Source organism: Heloderma suspectum, chromosome 3 (genome assembly GCF_057233095.1).
Source record: "Heloderma suspectum isolate Gila_16-S chromosome 3, 16-S_ref, whole genome shotgun sequence".
NCBI lineage: Eukaryota > Metazoa > Chordata > Lepidosauria > Squamata > Helodermatidae > Heloderma > Heloderma suspectum.
In genome coordinates, this window is record NC_139460.1 from 272,281,098 (window position 1) to 272,294,367 (window position 13,270).

At 45.7% G+C, this 13,270-nt stretch overlaps 1 protein-coding gene across 1 annotated transcript in view; it reads right to left on the reverse strand.

Moving 5' to 3' along the window:
• The window catches only part of ANO7 (anoctamin 7), a 53,002-nt gene extending 48,047 nt beyond the window's left edge, over positions 1-4,955 (reverse strand). Inside the window, exons 1-2 of the mRNA XM_084847026.1 lie at positions 4,855-4,955; positions 4,562-4,718 (exon numbers count right to left, since the gene is read on the reverse strand). The gene's annotated coding sequence lies outside the window, so the exon portion shown is untranslated. The remainder of the gene's footprint in view (positions 1-4,561; positions 4,719-4,854) is intronic.
• Between the last annotated feature and the right edge of the window lie 8,315 nt (positions 4,956-13,270).

Sequence of the window (13,270 nt, forward strand, 5' to 3'; positions counted from 1 at the left end):
GGGAGGTGCCATGACTTCAGAGGGGAGGAGGGGACAGAAAACAGGAAACATTCCATGAACTTATCTTAAGCTTCAAGCCATGTCATTTTTGTATATTCTGAGAGCAATGCAAGTGTAGAGAAAATGCCAAACCTGGGCTATTTGGGCAATTTGGTATTAACATAACGGTACATAAGCTAAATAAATAGCTGTACTAATAACTGGGCACATTGGCCACAGGAAAGCACACTTGCGAACACTTGTACCATAAGTTGCAAACTAAGCATCTAGTAAAGAATCTGGCAGTTTGCTTTGTGGACTCTGATGCAGGGCCTCTATCAATAGGTGCCATTTTCTCTATCTCAGCTACACAGTGATGGCGGAAACTCTTGTCTGTGAAATGACTGGATGTTGATCCAGAGGCCTTAGAAAGGGCCTAAGGAAATAAAGTTGGGCAGACTGTGCATGTGAGTCTATCAGTCAGCTCTATGACTGAGAAGAGTTTGAGACACAGAATATTAATATGTCAGTTGAAAAGAAAAAAAGAGGGCAGTGGAAAAGTGGGGTCTGACAGTTTATCATAAGTATCCTTGCAGGAGTGGGGTGTGCAGAGGATGCCCCCCTCCCCAACCATATAGCTATAAAACACTCAAGTTTTGGAGGGGACTGGCAAGTCTCTAGCTCTGTAGGGGAAATAAAAGGAAACACCCTTTTTCCACTCCTGAAACTCACTCCACCCCAAGAAGCCTGAACAGCACTACAAGGCTCCTGTTCCAGGCTGTCTGGAGCTATTAACAGGAGCATTCTATTCTATTCTATTCTATTCTATTCTATTCTATTCTATTCTATTCTATTCTTTCTTTCATTCATTCATTCATTCATATCCTGCCCTTTTCCCTCTTTCAAGGAAACCAAGGTGCCTTTACATTGTCCTCCTCCTCCTCCTCCTCCTCCTCCTCTTCCTCTCCGTTTTTATCCTCACCAACCTGTGAGGCAGGTTAGGCTGAGAGTCAGTAACTGGCCCAAAGTCACCCAGGTATGAGAAAAAAATCCTGGTTAAGGGGGAAAGGCCTGGAAGGGGGAGGAGTCAAAGAAGAGGAGTGCAGAGCACAGGTGGGGGAAGTTTCATTGAACAGTTAATAAACAGTTATTCACCTTGCCAAGTTGTGGAAGTTATTGGTTAATGAAACCCAAAGGTTTGGGTAACAATTCACCAGTGAGCTTCATGGCCAAGTGGTGACTAGAACCTGGATCTCCTGAGTCCTAGTCTAACACGCTAACCAGTACTCCCCACTCCCCCCACAGGGCTAACTGACATCCATGGCTCTGGGGAAGAAGGAGCAAGGGAGCCTGGGGCAGGCAAAGGGAACATCAGGCCCTGCTCAGCTTGGACTGCCCCTCCTTTGGGAAGTGAGAGGGGGGAGCAGGGCCATCCCACCAGCCCTGCTGACAGTCTATGTAATCTTTCCCCTCCCCGATGCCTTTTCCTTGTGCGTTGTGTCTTTTTTAGGTTGTAAGCCTGAGGGCAGGGGCTGTCTTCTTTGTTCAGTGATTGTAAGCCGCTCTGGGAGCCTTTTTTGGCTGAGGAGCAGGATAAAAATAATATAAACAAGCAAACAAGAAAACACACCACAGTGGCTCTTTTAGAGGGTGACAATGCAGGTCTCACTTGTATCTACCCTATATAAAAAAAATCCCTTTCCCTGGGGAATCCTAGGGCTGGGAGGCAAGCTAGAGAACTGTAACAAAGGATTATCAGCGTCTGTGCCAAACTGCAGTTCTCTCAGGATTCTTGCAGAGGTGTCTGTGTTCATGCTACAAACTTTTTTATATTTTACAAATATTTTCTTATAGAATGGTGGGTAAAAAATCCAATGCAATAAAATAAAAAATAACCAAACACTAATACATGTCCAGACCTACACTATAAACATGTGGTAGGGGTGGAAAAACACAGTTTTAAAGTTGACGGTTTTCTCTAGAGTTTTTGGAAGTGACATGCACAACTATCAACCACTCACTATGAAGAGTCGGACACGACTGAACAACAACAACAAGGGATGGTGCTGTTGATCCCTTGTTGATCAGTAGGAGTCTAAACATACCAGCAGCTAAGAGGGTAGAAGAACACCAACCACTGTGCAATCTGGTAAAATAAAATCCTGAAAGTAATAAAAATCCAACAGGCCTCTCTTTTTTGAGGCACAGAATTTTACTGCATAGTTTAGCATTACAGAAGCACTGCAGATAATGACAAAATTGTCTTCTTGAAATGTCCAAACACATATTAGGGGGTTGGACTGGATGGTCTTGTAGGCCCCTTCCAACCCTACTATTCTATGATTCTGTGATATCCAATCCAGTGAATGATCTTCAGTGGCAAAATTTTGTCAAACTATTTTTACATGAACAAATTAGGGTGTATTCTAGGACACTGTGTAAAACACACACATACACACACACACACACACACACAGCTCCATGTTCCTAGCTCTTTTACACCTTGGCATTAAAATTCAAATTGGGAACCTGAATTAGAAACGGCGGAAATGAAAGCAGACTTCAGCCATGTGACAGCTTCCAGAATTTGCCAGTTGGCAGCATAGTTCAGGCTGGATAACAAGGATGACTGAGCAGTACAAACCTGTCTGACCAGAAATGAGCCAGGAAAAGTACAATAGCTTGTGGTTATTGGCTCCATTACTTCAAATGTTAATTTCCGTGTTGACTGGAGGATGAAATTAGAAACAAACCTTGGTCTCCAAGGAAGAAAGAGATGCGACACAGTACAGCCTTCAGGGCAGGATTTTGGAGTGTATCCCCAGGGATCCTTTCAGCAGAATGAGCAGGATAGCCACCAAAGGCAGCAGGACTGACTTACCATATTTAGAAGTAATTGATAGTAATACACATTACCATCTAAAGAGGACAGCCCGGTAATGTTTTTTAATCATATGGAAGAACTTCTTGAATAGGTTTTGGACTCTAAAATAGGCTTCCCAAAGATGTAATCCAGCACCAGTGTTAATCCCCCTCAAACTGGTGTGAAGTATCTGAAGATAATCAGGGATGGGCAACTTGTGCCCTCCAGATGTTTTGGTCTACAACTCCCATCGTCCCTCAACTTTGGCTATGCCAGCTAGGGCTAATGGGAGTTGTAAGCCAAAACATTGGGAGAGCCACATATTGCCCACCCCTGAATTATTTCCTTCCATTTCTTCTGGATTGTCACATACTAGGGCTGCAGTCCTACACACGCTTACTTACCTGGGAGTAAGTCCTACTGAATGCAATGGGACTTACTTCTGAGTAGACATACATAGGTTTGCACTGCAGAGTACCTAGAAATAGGAAGCATATCCCCAGTACTGACATCAACTGGCATAACAGTCATTCCACATCCCAATGAACCCTGGGAATTGTAGTTCTATGAAAGGGGATGGGCTTGTGATCTCTAACAGACTTCTCAGCACTCAACAGATCACAGTCTCCACTCCAGCATCCTTTGTGTGTGTGCGCGCATTGGGGGGGTACTATAACAGTTAAAGTGATATTATATTTGCAATATTGATAGGGCAACAAGATGCAATTCAGGGGCAATTCAGGGAAATGTGAGGGAAGATATTTTGTACCAAGTCTTTCCCCCTGCCTCCTGGAACCAGCCCAGGACCAGATGGGTATGGTAAAGCAGCTGTTTAAAGGAAAGCAATAACATACTGACGTGGCACATACATTAAAAAGCTTGCTGCTTCACAGCCTTGCACCCCAGTAAAGTTTCCTTTGGAAAGGCATGCAGAGTGGTGGTGGTCGTATACTCACGGTCTGACTGATCTGATTTGGATTCTGTAAGGATTTCTCTACCTCCACCCCCCACTGCCCCTGCAGCTTTCTGCCCAAATTAATTTAGTAATATGCCTAGGAAATTTTATGCTTTCCCTTGCTGTTTGTGACATAGCGCATTTTCTTGAGATGCTGGTGGTTGGGGTGAGATAACACTTGTTATGCGCAGCTATTGCGCTATCGATGCTTCACTGTGGTGCACCCAGAACATAGGCAGCTGCCTTATGCTGAGTCAGACCATTGGTCCGTCTAGCCCAGTATTGTCAGCACTGGCTGGCAGCAGCTCTCCAGGGTTTTAGGTAGGAATTTTTCCAGCCCTACCTGGAGATGCCGGGGATTGAACCTGGGACTGTCAGCATGCCAAGGATGTGCTCTACCACTGAGCTATGGCCCTTCATCCCTTCCTGCTCTCTAGTAGCGCCACACAGGGGCCTGGGTTATAGGGTGCTGATGTATGGATGGGGGTCCAAATTCTATAATTCCAGAAAAAATAGAGGTATAAGGCAAGGAATCTAATCAGGACACTCAGTCGGTGTTTTCCAGGGTGCTGGCAAGTTTTCAGCTGAGGACAGGGGGCTGAGGTTGGGAAGGCAATGTAGAACCTTTGAAAGTAGTGGTAGCAGGGGGGCAATAGAAGTCTTACAACCGGACATATAGCAGGATGCCCCTGCACACACTTCTTTGCATTGCTCCATCCCAGTTTATATATGTTACATTAAAGAAGTATTTGCATATAAAGTACCTGATTATGGTGATGGGGTTATTGCATCCACTCCCTTTTCGCCTCTGTTGAGTGGCTATCAGATAACAGCTCCATTTCACAGTTCTCCAGAAGTTTCCGAAGAAATACAAAGGATGCTAACGTACTCTTCCTCTCCACTTCCTGGTGTCTTCTTTCCCTTTAATTTCAAAGACAGCAAAATGTCACCGGTCTACTCTTCCACTCTTTCAAAGACAGCAAAATGTCACCGGTCTACTGTTCCACTCTGAAATTCTTCACCATCCACTCCAACGGACTGCTGCTTTGGTAAATACCTTGGTGTATGCATAAGGTGGAGGAATCTGAAACTTTGGGGCAGGTTCCCAAGAGCATTCCTGTTTAATAACTTTTAGCAGATCTTGCCTTTGTTTGATATGAGGGTGTGGATTTGCAGATTCGTGCATATACGTAAGCCACATTTTTTTTTATCAAAGCTTTCCTTAAGGCAAATATATAAAGGGGGAAAGCATTTACAAAAAGGAGAGGAGGAATAGCCTTCATATTTCAAGCATTTTTATGCTTTGGTGAATGTGAAGGAAGAGGGTTGAGGGAGAGAAGAAAAGAGGGTGAAGGAACAATTGATGCTTCTCTCTGAATCCATTGAATGCAGCCCCCTTACCTTCCTTCCCTTTCTTCCCTTATGTGTCCTTCCATTGACTAGATTATAAATCTGCAGACAGGGCCCATTTCACTTGTAATTTTTGTACAGCACATAGAGGTATTAGGCATAATAATATAACATAATAATAACTAATAAAATTAATAGTAGCAGCAGTAATAGTAGTTACAGATCCCAGTTCCTCCTACTACTTTACAGAGGACAGTGATCTATTTGAAGGACTGTCCAGTCCAAGGGTACTTTTAGAGGAGGATTTTATTGTGCAATTGCCTGGCCTCTTTCATAGAACTTTAACGGGGTGGGGTGGATGTTGACATCTTCAATTCGGAGCCCTCCCATGTTCTCCCACCGCGTCGTCTTTTTCCTTACCAGAAAAAAAAAAAACATTAAAGAAGACAAGGCAGAATAGCCGTGCAATACTTTGTGATTGTTAGCGCTAGGAGCGCTCCCATTTGGAAGCATCCCAAGTCCAGTTTAAAGGATAAAGAACCATAAGAAGGGGAGAGCAGGGGCCTTGAAGTTGCCTATCAGCAGTAAACACCTAGACAGCAGACTGAGCAGGCACACAGGTCACCTCATCACAGTCTTCCCCACTATGGAGAGAAGTATTTTCATATAAGTAATTGTAATTATTTCTAAATCTGTATCTATTAATATAAATACGCATATGGAAATGTTATGCAAATATTTGTCCACTTTTTTGGTGATGCGTTTCCTCTTTTTTGGCAGTGCATGTGGCTAGCCTAATTCCTCCTTTCATCCCCTGCTCAGTCCAGCACCATTTTTAATAGTTCTATTAAAAATATTGGGTGGGAGAGGGAATCAGAAGGCTGTGCAGACTTAGAAAAAAAATGCTCGGGAAGGCAATGTACTACTTTCTAGTACCGGTAGTAACTACTAGGAGGTGCTGAGCAACTTCCAATATGTTAAAATAATTGGAAATCCATCAACAGAACAGAGGGGGAGAAATAAGGATGAGAGCAAAACGGGCAGATTTTGACAAGTCAGCAGTACTGAACAACAGAATTATTGCTTTCTGTTTGTGAGCAGCAGAATAAGGGTATGGGCTACTGCATACACCTGGGAAAGGAAAAAGCCCCCTTCCTCTCCCCCTGCCTGGTAGGGAGATGCAAGATTGTGCCTTACAGGAACACTGGCTCCAATACTTGTTGCTACCGAAGCTTGGGAAGACAATGCTATTGAAGATAGCATTGTTGCTACTGAAGCTTGGGAAGGGGAAAGCACACTGGAGAGCCTTGAAATGTAACTGTGAACAAAAACCCTAGACTAACTTATGTCCCATTTATTTCAGTGGGTCTGCTCTACACATGACTAAGTCTGAATCCAACCCAAGGTGTTTAGATACTGCTTTAAAGCAGTGATTCTATACACACGGACAAGGGAGCAAATACCATTTAATTATGTGGGATATATACTTCTAAGTGGCATTAGATCAGGTGGCTCTGAAAAGCCCTCTCCCCCTGAACAGGGCTCGGACTGCACCATGGTTCAATCCGCGGTTACAAGCTCTGAAACAGGAGGTGAGATGGCTAGAGCGCCAGTGGCGGAAGTCTCGCTCCAAAGACGATCAGACATGGGCTAGAGCTGTATCTTCAGCCTATCACGTGGTGGTGAAGGCAGCAAAAAAGGAATATTATGCTGCCTCCATCGCGTCTGCAGAGTGCTGTCCCAGGAGGCTGTTCCAAGTGGTCCGGAGCCTGGTCAGTCCTGTGGCTCCGGTACCACTGGAGCATTCTAAGGCCTCCTGTGAGGCCTTGGCAAGGCACTTTGCAGATAAAATTGATCAGTTTAGGTGTGTTACTCTGCACGCTGTGGATACAGTTAGTGAGCAAGAGGCGGCCTGTGGCAAACCGGTTTTGTGGGATCGGTTCCAGCTTCTTCCTCCTGATGAAGTGGACAAAGTGCTTTCATCTGTAAGGCCGACCACCTGCTTACTTGATCCTTGCCCATCGTGGCTCATTATGGGCTGCAGAGAGAGACTGGGTGAGGGGATCAGGGCGGTGGTGAACGCCTCCCTTGAGGAGGAAGTGATGCCATCAGCCCTCAAGGAGGCAGTGATAAGACCGCTCTTAAAGAAGCCCTCCTTGGATCCTCAAGTTCTGAACAACTTTCGCCCAGTCTCAAATCTGCCATTTGTGGGCAAGGTGATTGAGCGGGTGGTGGCGGTGCAGTTGAAGGCACACTTGGAAGAAACTGATTATCTAGACCCATTTCAGTCGGGCTTCAGGCTTGGGCATGGGACAGAAACGGCCTTGGTCACCTTGGTAGATGATATGAGGAGGGCTCTGGATAGGGGTGAATGCTCCTTCCTTGATCTCCTCGACCTCTCAGCGGCTTTTGATACCGTTGACCACGGTATCCTCCTGGACCGCCTGGAGGAGTTGGGCATTGGAGACACCGTATTGCGGTGGTTCCGGTCCTTTCTCTCCGGCAGGTACCAGAGGGTAGCACTGGGAGAGGAGGTTTCGGACCCGTGGCCACTCACTTGTGGGGTGCCACAGGGTTCCATCCTCTCCTTGATGCTATTTAACATCTATGTGAAGCCGCTGGGGGCTATCATCAGGAGGTTTGGGGTGCAGGGTCATCAATATGCGGATGACACGCAGCTCTACCTCTCATTCAAATCTTCACCAAGGTTGGCCATAGAATCCCTGTCCAAATGTCTGGAGACGGTGAGTGGCTGGATGGGGAGGAATAGGCTAAAGCTGAACCCTGACAAGACCGAGGTACTTTTGGTGGGAGACAAGAGGAGGCTAGGGGATATTGACCTGGTGTTGAATGGGGTACGGCTACCCGTGAAAGACCAGGTCCGCAGCCTGGGGGTCATTTTGGACTCCCAGCTGTCCATGGAGGCTCAGGTGTCAGCTGTGAGCCAGACAGCGCTGTATCAACTCCATCTGATACGGCGGCTGCGCCCCTTCCTTCCTGACCATCTGCTCCCATCGGTAGTACATGCCCTGGTCTCCTCTCGTTTAGACTACTGTAATGCGCTCTACGTGGGGTTACCCTTGAAGACGGTTTGGAAGCTGCAGCTGGTACAGAATGCGGCGGCTCGCCTGATTAAAGGCAGCCGCCGGCGAGATCACATCACTCCAGTGCTGAAGGAGTTGCACTGGTTACCAGTTGTTTTCCGGGCCAAATTCAAGGTGTTGGTTTTGACCTTTAAAACCCTATATGGTTCCGGCCCAGCCTATCTTAAGGAGCGCCTCCAGCAGCACCAGACAGGCCGCTTAACAAGATCAGCCTCGGATGGCCTTCTCTCTGTCCCATCAGCCAGGACAGCTAGACTGGTGAGGACGAGGGAGAGGGCCTTTTCTGTAGTGGCCCCCACTCTGTGGAACTCCCTCCCTAGGGAACTCCGTCATGCCCCCTCTTTAATGAGCTTCCGTCGTGCATTAAAAACGTGGCTGTTCAGGCAGGCATTTGGGGTGGGTTAGGGTATTTTAGAAAATGTTTTTATTGTAGAATTTTATTGTTTTATTGTATGTTGTACATCGCCCAGAGTGGCTGGGTGAACAGCCAGATGGGCGATTAATAAATTAAATAATAAATAATAAATAAAAACTTCTGAGTAAACATGCAAATACTTGAGCTGCAAGGACTAGATAAGCAAGATCTACTTTTTCTAAATGGTAATATTCTGTTCTTCTTCTTCTAACAGCTCCTTATAGCTGAAACGCAAGACCATCTATTAGACCACCAGCCAATCTACATGAGTCAAGACTCAGAAGCAGTGTAAGTCTAGATGGGCAGATGTTTCTTATCCTCTTGCAGTCCTATATATGTCTACTCAGAAGTCTCATTGGGTTCAGTGGGGCTTACTCCCGAGTAAGTGAGTATAGGATTGCAGCTGGAGGGAGCAATCCTATGGCCGCTAGTCAGCAGCTAGACGGCCATAGGATATGTCCGTTTCCAGGAACTGACCTTCCCCCCATCCTGTACTGCCTCGCAGGCAGCGTGGAACAGCCCCATGCTCCATGCTCGGAAGAGCAGCGTGGAGCAGAGTAAAAGGGGTGTTCCTGGGGGCAGGCTGGGGTGGGGAGGGCAGAAATGCCAGTACAACACATCCTGTGTGTTGTGCAGCCACTGACACCCCCGCTCCAACTTCCTGCAGCTAGACAGCTGAAATCAGCTGTCTAGCCATGAATGCAGGCCAGGAGAAGCGCAGAGGAGACGATTCCCTCCATGCTTCTCCTGTCCTGCATTGGATAGACGGTCACCTCCGAGTTCAGAGGCGGCCGCCTATCCCCATTGGATTACGCCCTTAATAGATTTGAAATGTGAAATAATTTTTTATAGCCAAGAACCCTAAAATTGTGCTGCTAAAATGCTGGGGAAAACATGCCTGAGAACTGCATATATGTGGCTGTAGATCCGAAGTGGGGAACTCCTTTCAGCACAAGGGCTGGTGAAGCTCTCAGGGGGGCCACATTCCAGTGGTGGGTGGGGCCAAAATTACATAAAACCCCAATAATACCAGCATATTATAGCTTAAAGTTCTTATTGTGGGTAACTAAGCCTTTAGAGAAGCATTTAACCCTTTTAGAATGGGAATAAAACTGCACCAAAACTGGGACTTCACCAAACTATTGGTGGTAGGGGGAAAGGGGATGGGGCTAGAGGAAGGGGGCGTGGCCATCTGATAGGGATCAGATTGGGACCTCAGGCGTAAGGTTCCCCTCCACTGTTGTAGATGTTGTATTACTTTGTGAGGAGGTTTTGGATACTGACAGGTACCAGAAGGAAAGTAAGAGGCAAGGTGGCAGGGAAGGCGTTGGAGATGTTATGTTTGGAGCAAAACTGATGTACAAACTATAGAAGCTCTGAGCCAGAGTATCATGGGTATTTTCTCAAGGAATGGCCATGACCAGATTCTGCAAAAACTGCAGTCACAGCTTATTTCGAGTAACTTGGCCAAGTCCTCATGCCCACAAGATAAGTTCAAACAACTTCTTTTAATGCACTCTTAAAGACAACTTTTGGGGGAAGTGCACAAAATTGCAATTGTAAGCAAATTCTGACATCAGTGGATCTTAACTTCCATATAAGAAAGTTTCCAGAATAGGGATATGCAACTCTAAATGCCTAGCCCAGCCTTCTTCAATCTACTGCCCTCCAGATGTTCTCCATTTCAACTCCCAGGAGCACAGCCAATGATCAGGAATGCTGGGAGCTGTAGCCCAAAAGATGTGGAGGGCACCAGACTGGGGAAGGCTGGTCCAAGCAGTTCTACACTCATGTAATCCTGCCTACTGCAAGTTGGAGCATTTCCTAAACATTTATGTATTTGTCTCACTGTGCCTACTTGGAGTTCAGACAGATAAATTATTACAATTATATAGGAAATTTGGGACAGAAAACTATAGCGATTTTACCGAAATGCTGTAGCTGCAAGACGGCAAATTTAAAACCAGTTTTTCCAAATTACAAACTGCACCTTAATTAACTTGACAACTATCTATCCTATGGAGAGTTGTTAAAACCTCACCTTCTGTTGCTGACTTGAGAGTTCTAATGCCATCATCTGTGAGATCATAATTGATGGGTGACAGAAAGCCTGGCATTAGGGGAATTCATCCACTTTAAAACCAGCAAAGCAAGTCCAGAGCTCATCTTTTAGACACCTGGAAAGTTCTTTTAATAGGAGCCTGACCAACTTCTTTAAGTGAAAGGTATTGGCAGTAGATTATAACTAGGAAAGCATCACAGGGCTCTGAAGTCAAGAATGCTTTATGTCAGCCTTCCCCAATCTCGTGCACTGCAGATGTTTTGGACTACAACTCCCGAGGATTCCTGACCATTGACTATTCTGGCTGGGGATTATGGGAATGGAAATCTAAATCATCTGCAGGGCATCAGATTGGGAAAGGCTGCTTTATTTGTTTCAAAGAAACAGACAGGAAAGGGCTAGGAAAGCTTGAGTGCTTATTTTTATAGGGCATGTTTTCATCACCCCTACATGGAACTTGAGGAATCCAAAGAAGATTTGTGCCTCAATACTAACCAATTGGTTTTCAAATGTGGGCATTTTCCCTAATGCCTTACCTAAATCTACACTTCCGTAGTTCAAATCGAATTTTTCCTTGCCCTGCCTTTTTTTTTTTTTTTGCTGTGGATTATATCATGAACTGAACATCCCCTTATTTCCAGAAGAATGTTGGCTTCAATATACACAGCTTTTATCTTCGCTTCTCCTGCCAGTTCCTTTCTCCAAACAAATTGTCTTCTCCCTTTTCAGGCTAAAGAGAGTAGTGGACACTGGTATAGGGGTGCAACAGACACTCCAGAACAATTTGGAGTCAAGAGTCTGTCCACTCTTGACATGTGGAGAAAACTCTAACTGATCATGAAATATTGCAGTATCAATTGGTGCCAAGTTGTCAGGACTGAAACCTCTCTACCCTCAAAGCAAATAAATTCAAGGTGAAGAGTTGTTTTTCTGTAAAAAGCATTAGCACTCTTCAGAACAGCCAGTGTGCTGTAGTACAGAAGTGGGAAGAAAATAGACCTCCAGATGTTTTGGACTTCAACTCCCAACATTCCTGACCATTAGCCATGCTGGTAGGGACTTCTGGGAGTTGAAATTCAAAACAGTTGGAGATCAACCTTCTGCCCACCCCTGGTGTAGTGAATACAGTGTGAGACATGGACCAAGGAGGCCCGAGTTCAAATCCCTGTGCAGCATGACATTCACTTTAGACTGTCTTCAGTTCTTTGGAGAACAGAACATTGGATAGTTATCATGAAGGTTCCTTTTGGTTTGGTGTGATGGAGGTATCCAACAATGGGTTAACCGCCCCTATTACCCAGTTAGGCAGGGATCGTATGACCTAGATTTTTGACTCTAGGCCTGGTGCTGCTGGACTCCACCCAGTTCTGTTCCATGGCTGAGCTTGAGACAGAGTACAGCCTGAGGAGTCTATAACATAAAGACAGAAATCCCCTCCCCGACAGGGTGTAATGTGAGCAGGAGTGTGGAGATTACTAGCATATCTAGAGTTTTTGGTTATGCCATATGCAAGTCAGCTACTTATTAAGGTGCAGTTTGGATGCCTCTGTGACACCAAACCTAAAGGAACCTTCACAGCAAGTTTTCAATGTTCCGTTTCATTTGTTGTGAAGAGCCATCCAATAATGGAGGTACACAAGCTAACCTAATGTCTAGGGAGGGTAACAGTGGCTGAAACTATGGAGGAGCAAGAATGTGCAGTAGCATTCCTCTCCCAAAGGCTGTCTCTACAGAGGCAAGTGTTTGAACCGTAGAGTTTAGTGAAATTGCTAGGTAGGGTTTACATAGCAGCCCTACATATTTCTGCAAGTGGTCCATGAGTGTACAGGGCTGGAGGTGTGTTGCTGCCCTGGGAAGAGAGCTGTGATGAGATTTAGGCAAGCACAGGGCCTCATACGTTGTGTGGCAATACATGACTCAAGCCATCTGGCTACGGTAGAGCTAGAAGCCCTTTTTCCCCAGGGAAGTGGTGTGAGAGGGAACAAATAAGGTGTCAGTGTGTCTGAAGGGTTTTGTGCAACTTTGATTACTCTTGCCTATGGAACACAGATACGCCTTCATTCTGATAGCCTTCTGGCTGATATAACTGCCACAAGGAAAAAAAAACCCTGAGGAAGACCAGTCTTGCAAGATAATCTTTAGCAGTTAAAATGGAGCCCTTAGCCCCATGCAGGAATTTGCCTGTTTGCATGTAGGGCTGATGTGCATAGGGGAATGTGGGAGTGCATGTAAGCCTCACCTGCAGCGTAACTGGGTTCCAGTTAGACCATCGCATGTCGAGTGCAAAGATCTGAAGAGGGCTCTGAACACATTCACCTGAACATGCTTACAGCGTTCCTACGATCAGAACCCTTGACAAGGCAGGGTTCAGGATCAAGGGAACTCTGCAAACGCATTCAGCTGAATGTATTTACAGAGCCCTTTCCAGATCTTCATGCTCAATGCATGAAGGTCTAACTGGGCCCTGGGGATGCTTGGGCGGGGCTCACGTGCATGCCCAACTCTCCCTACACACATTAGCCTTACACACAAGCAGGCGAAT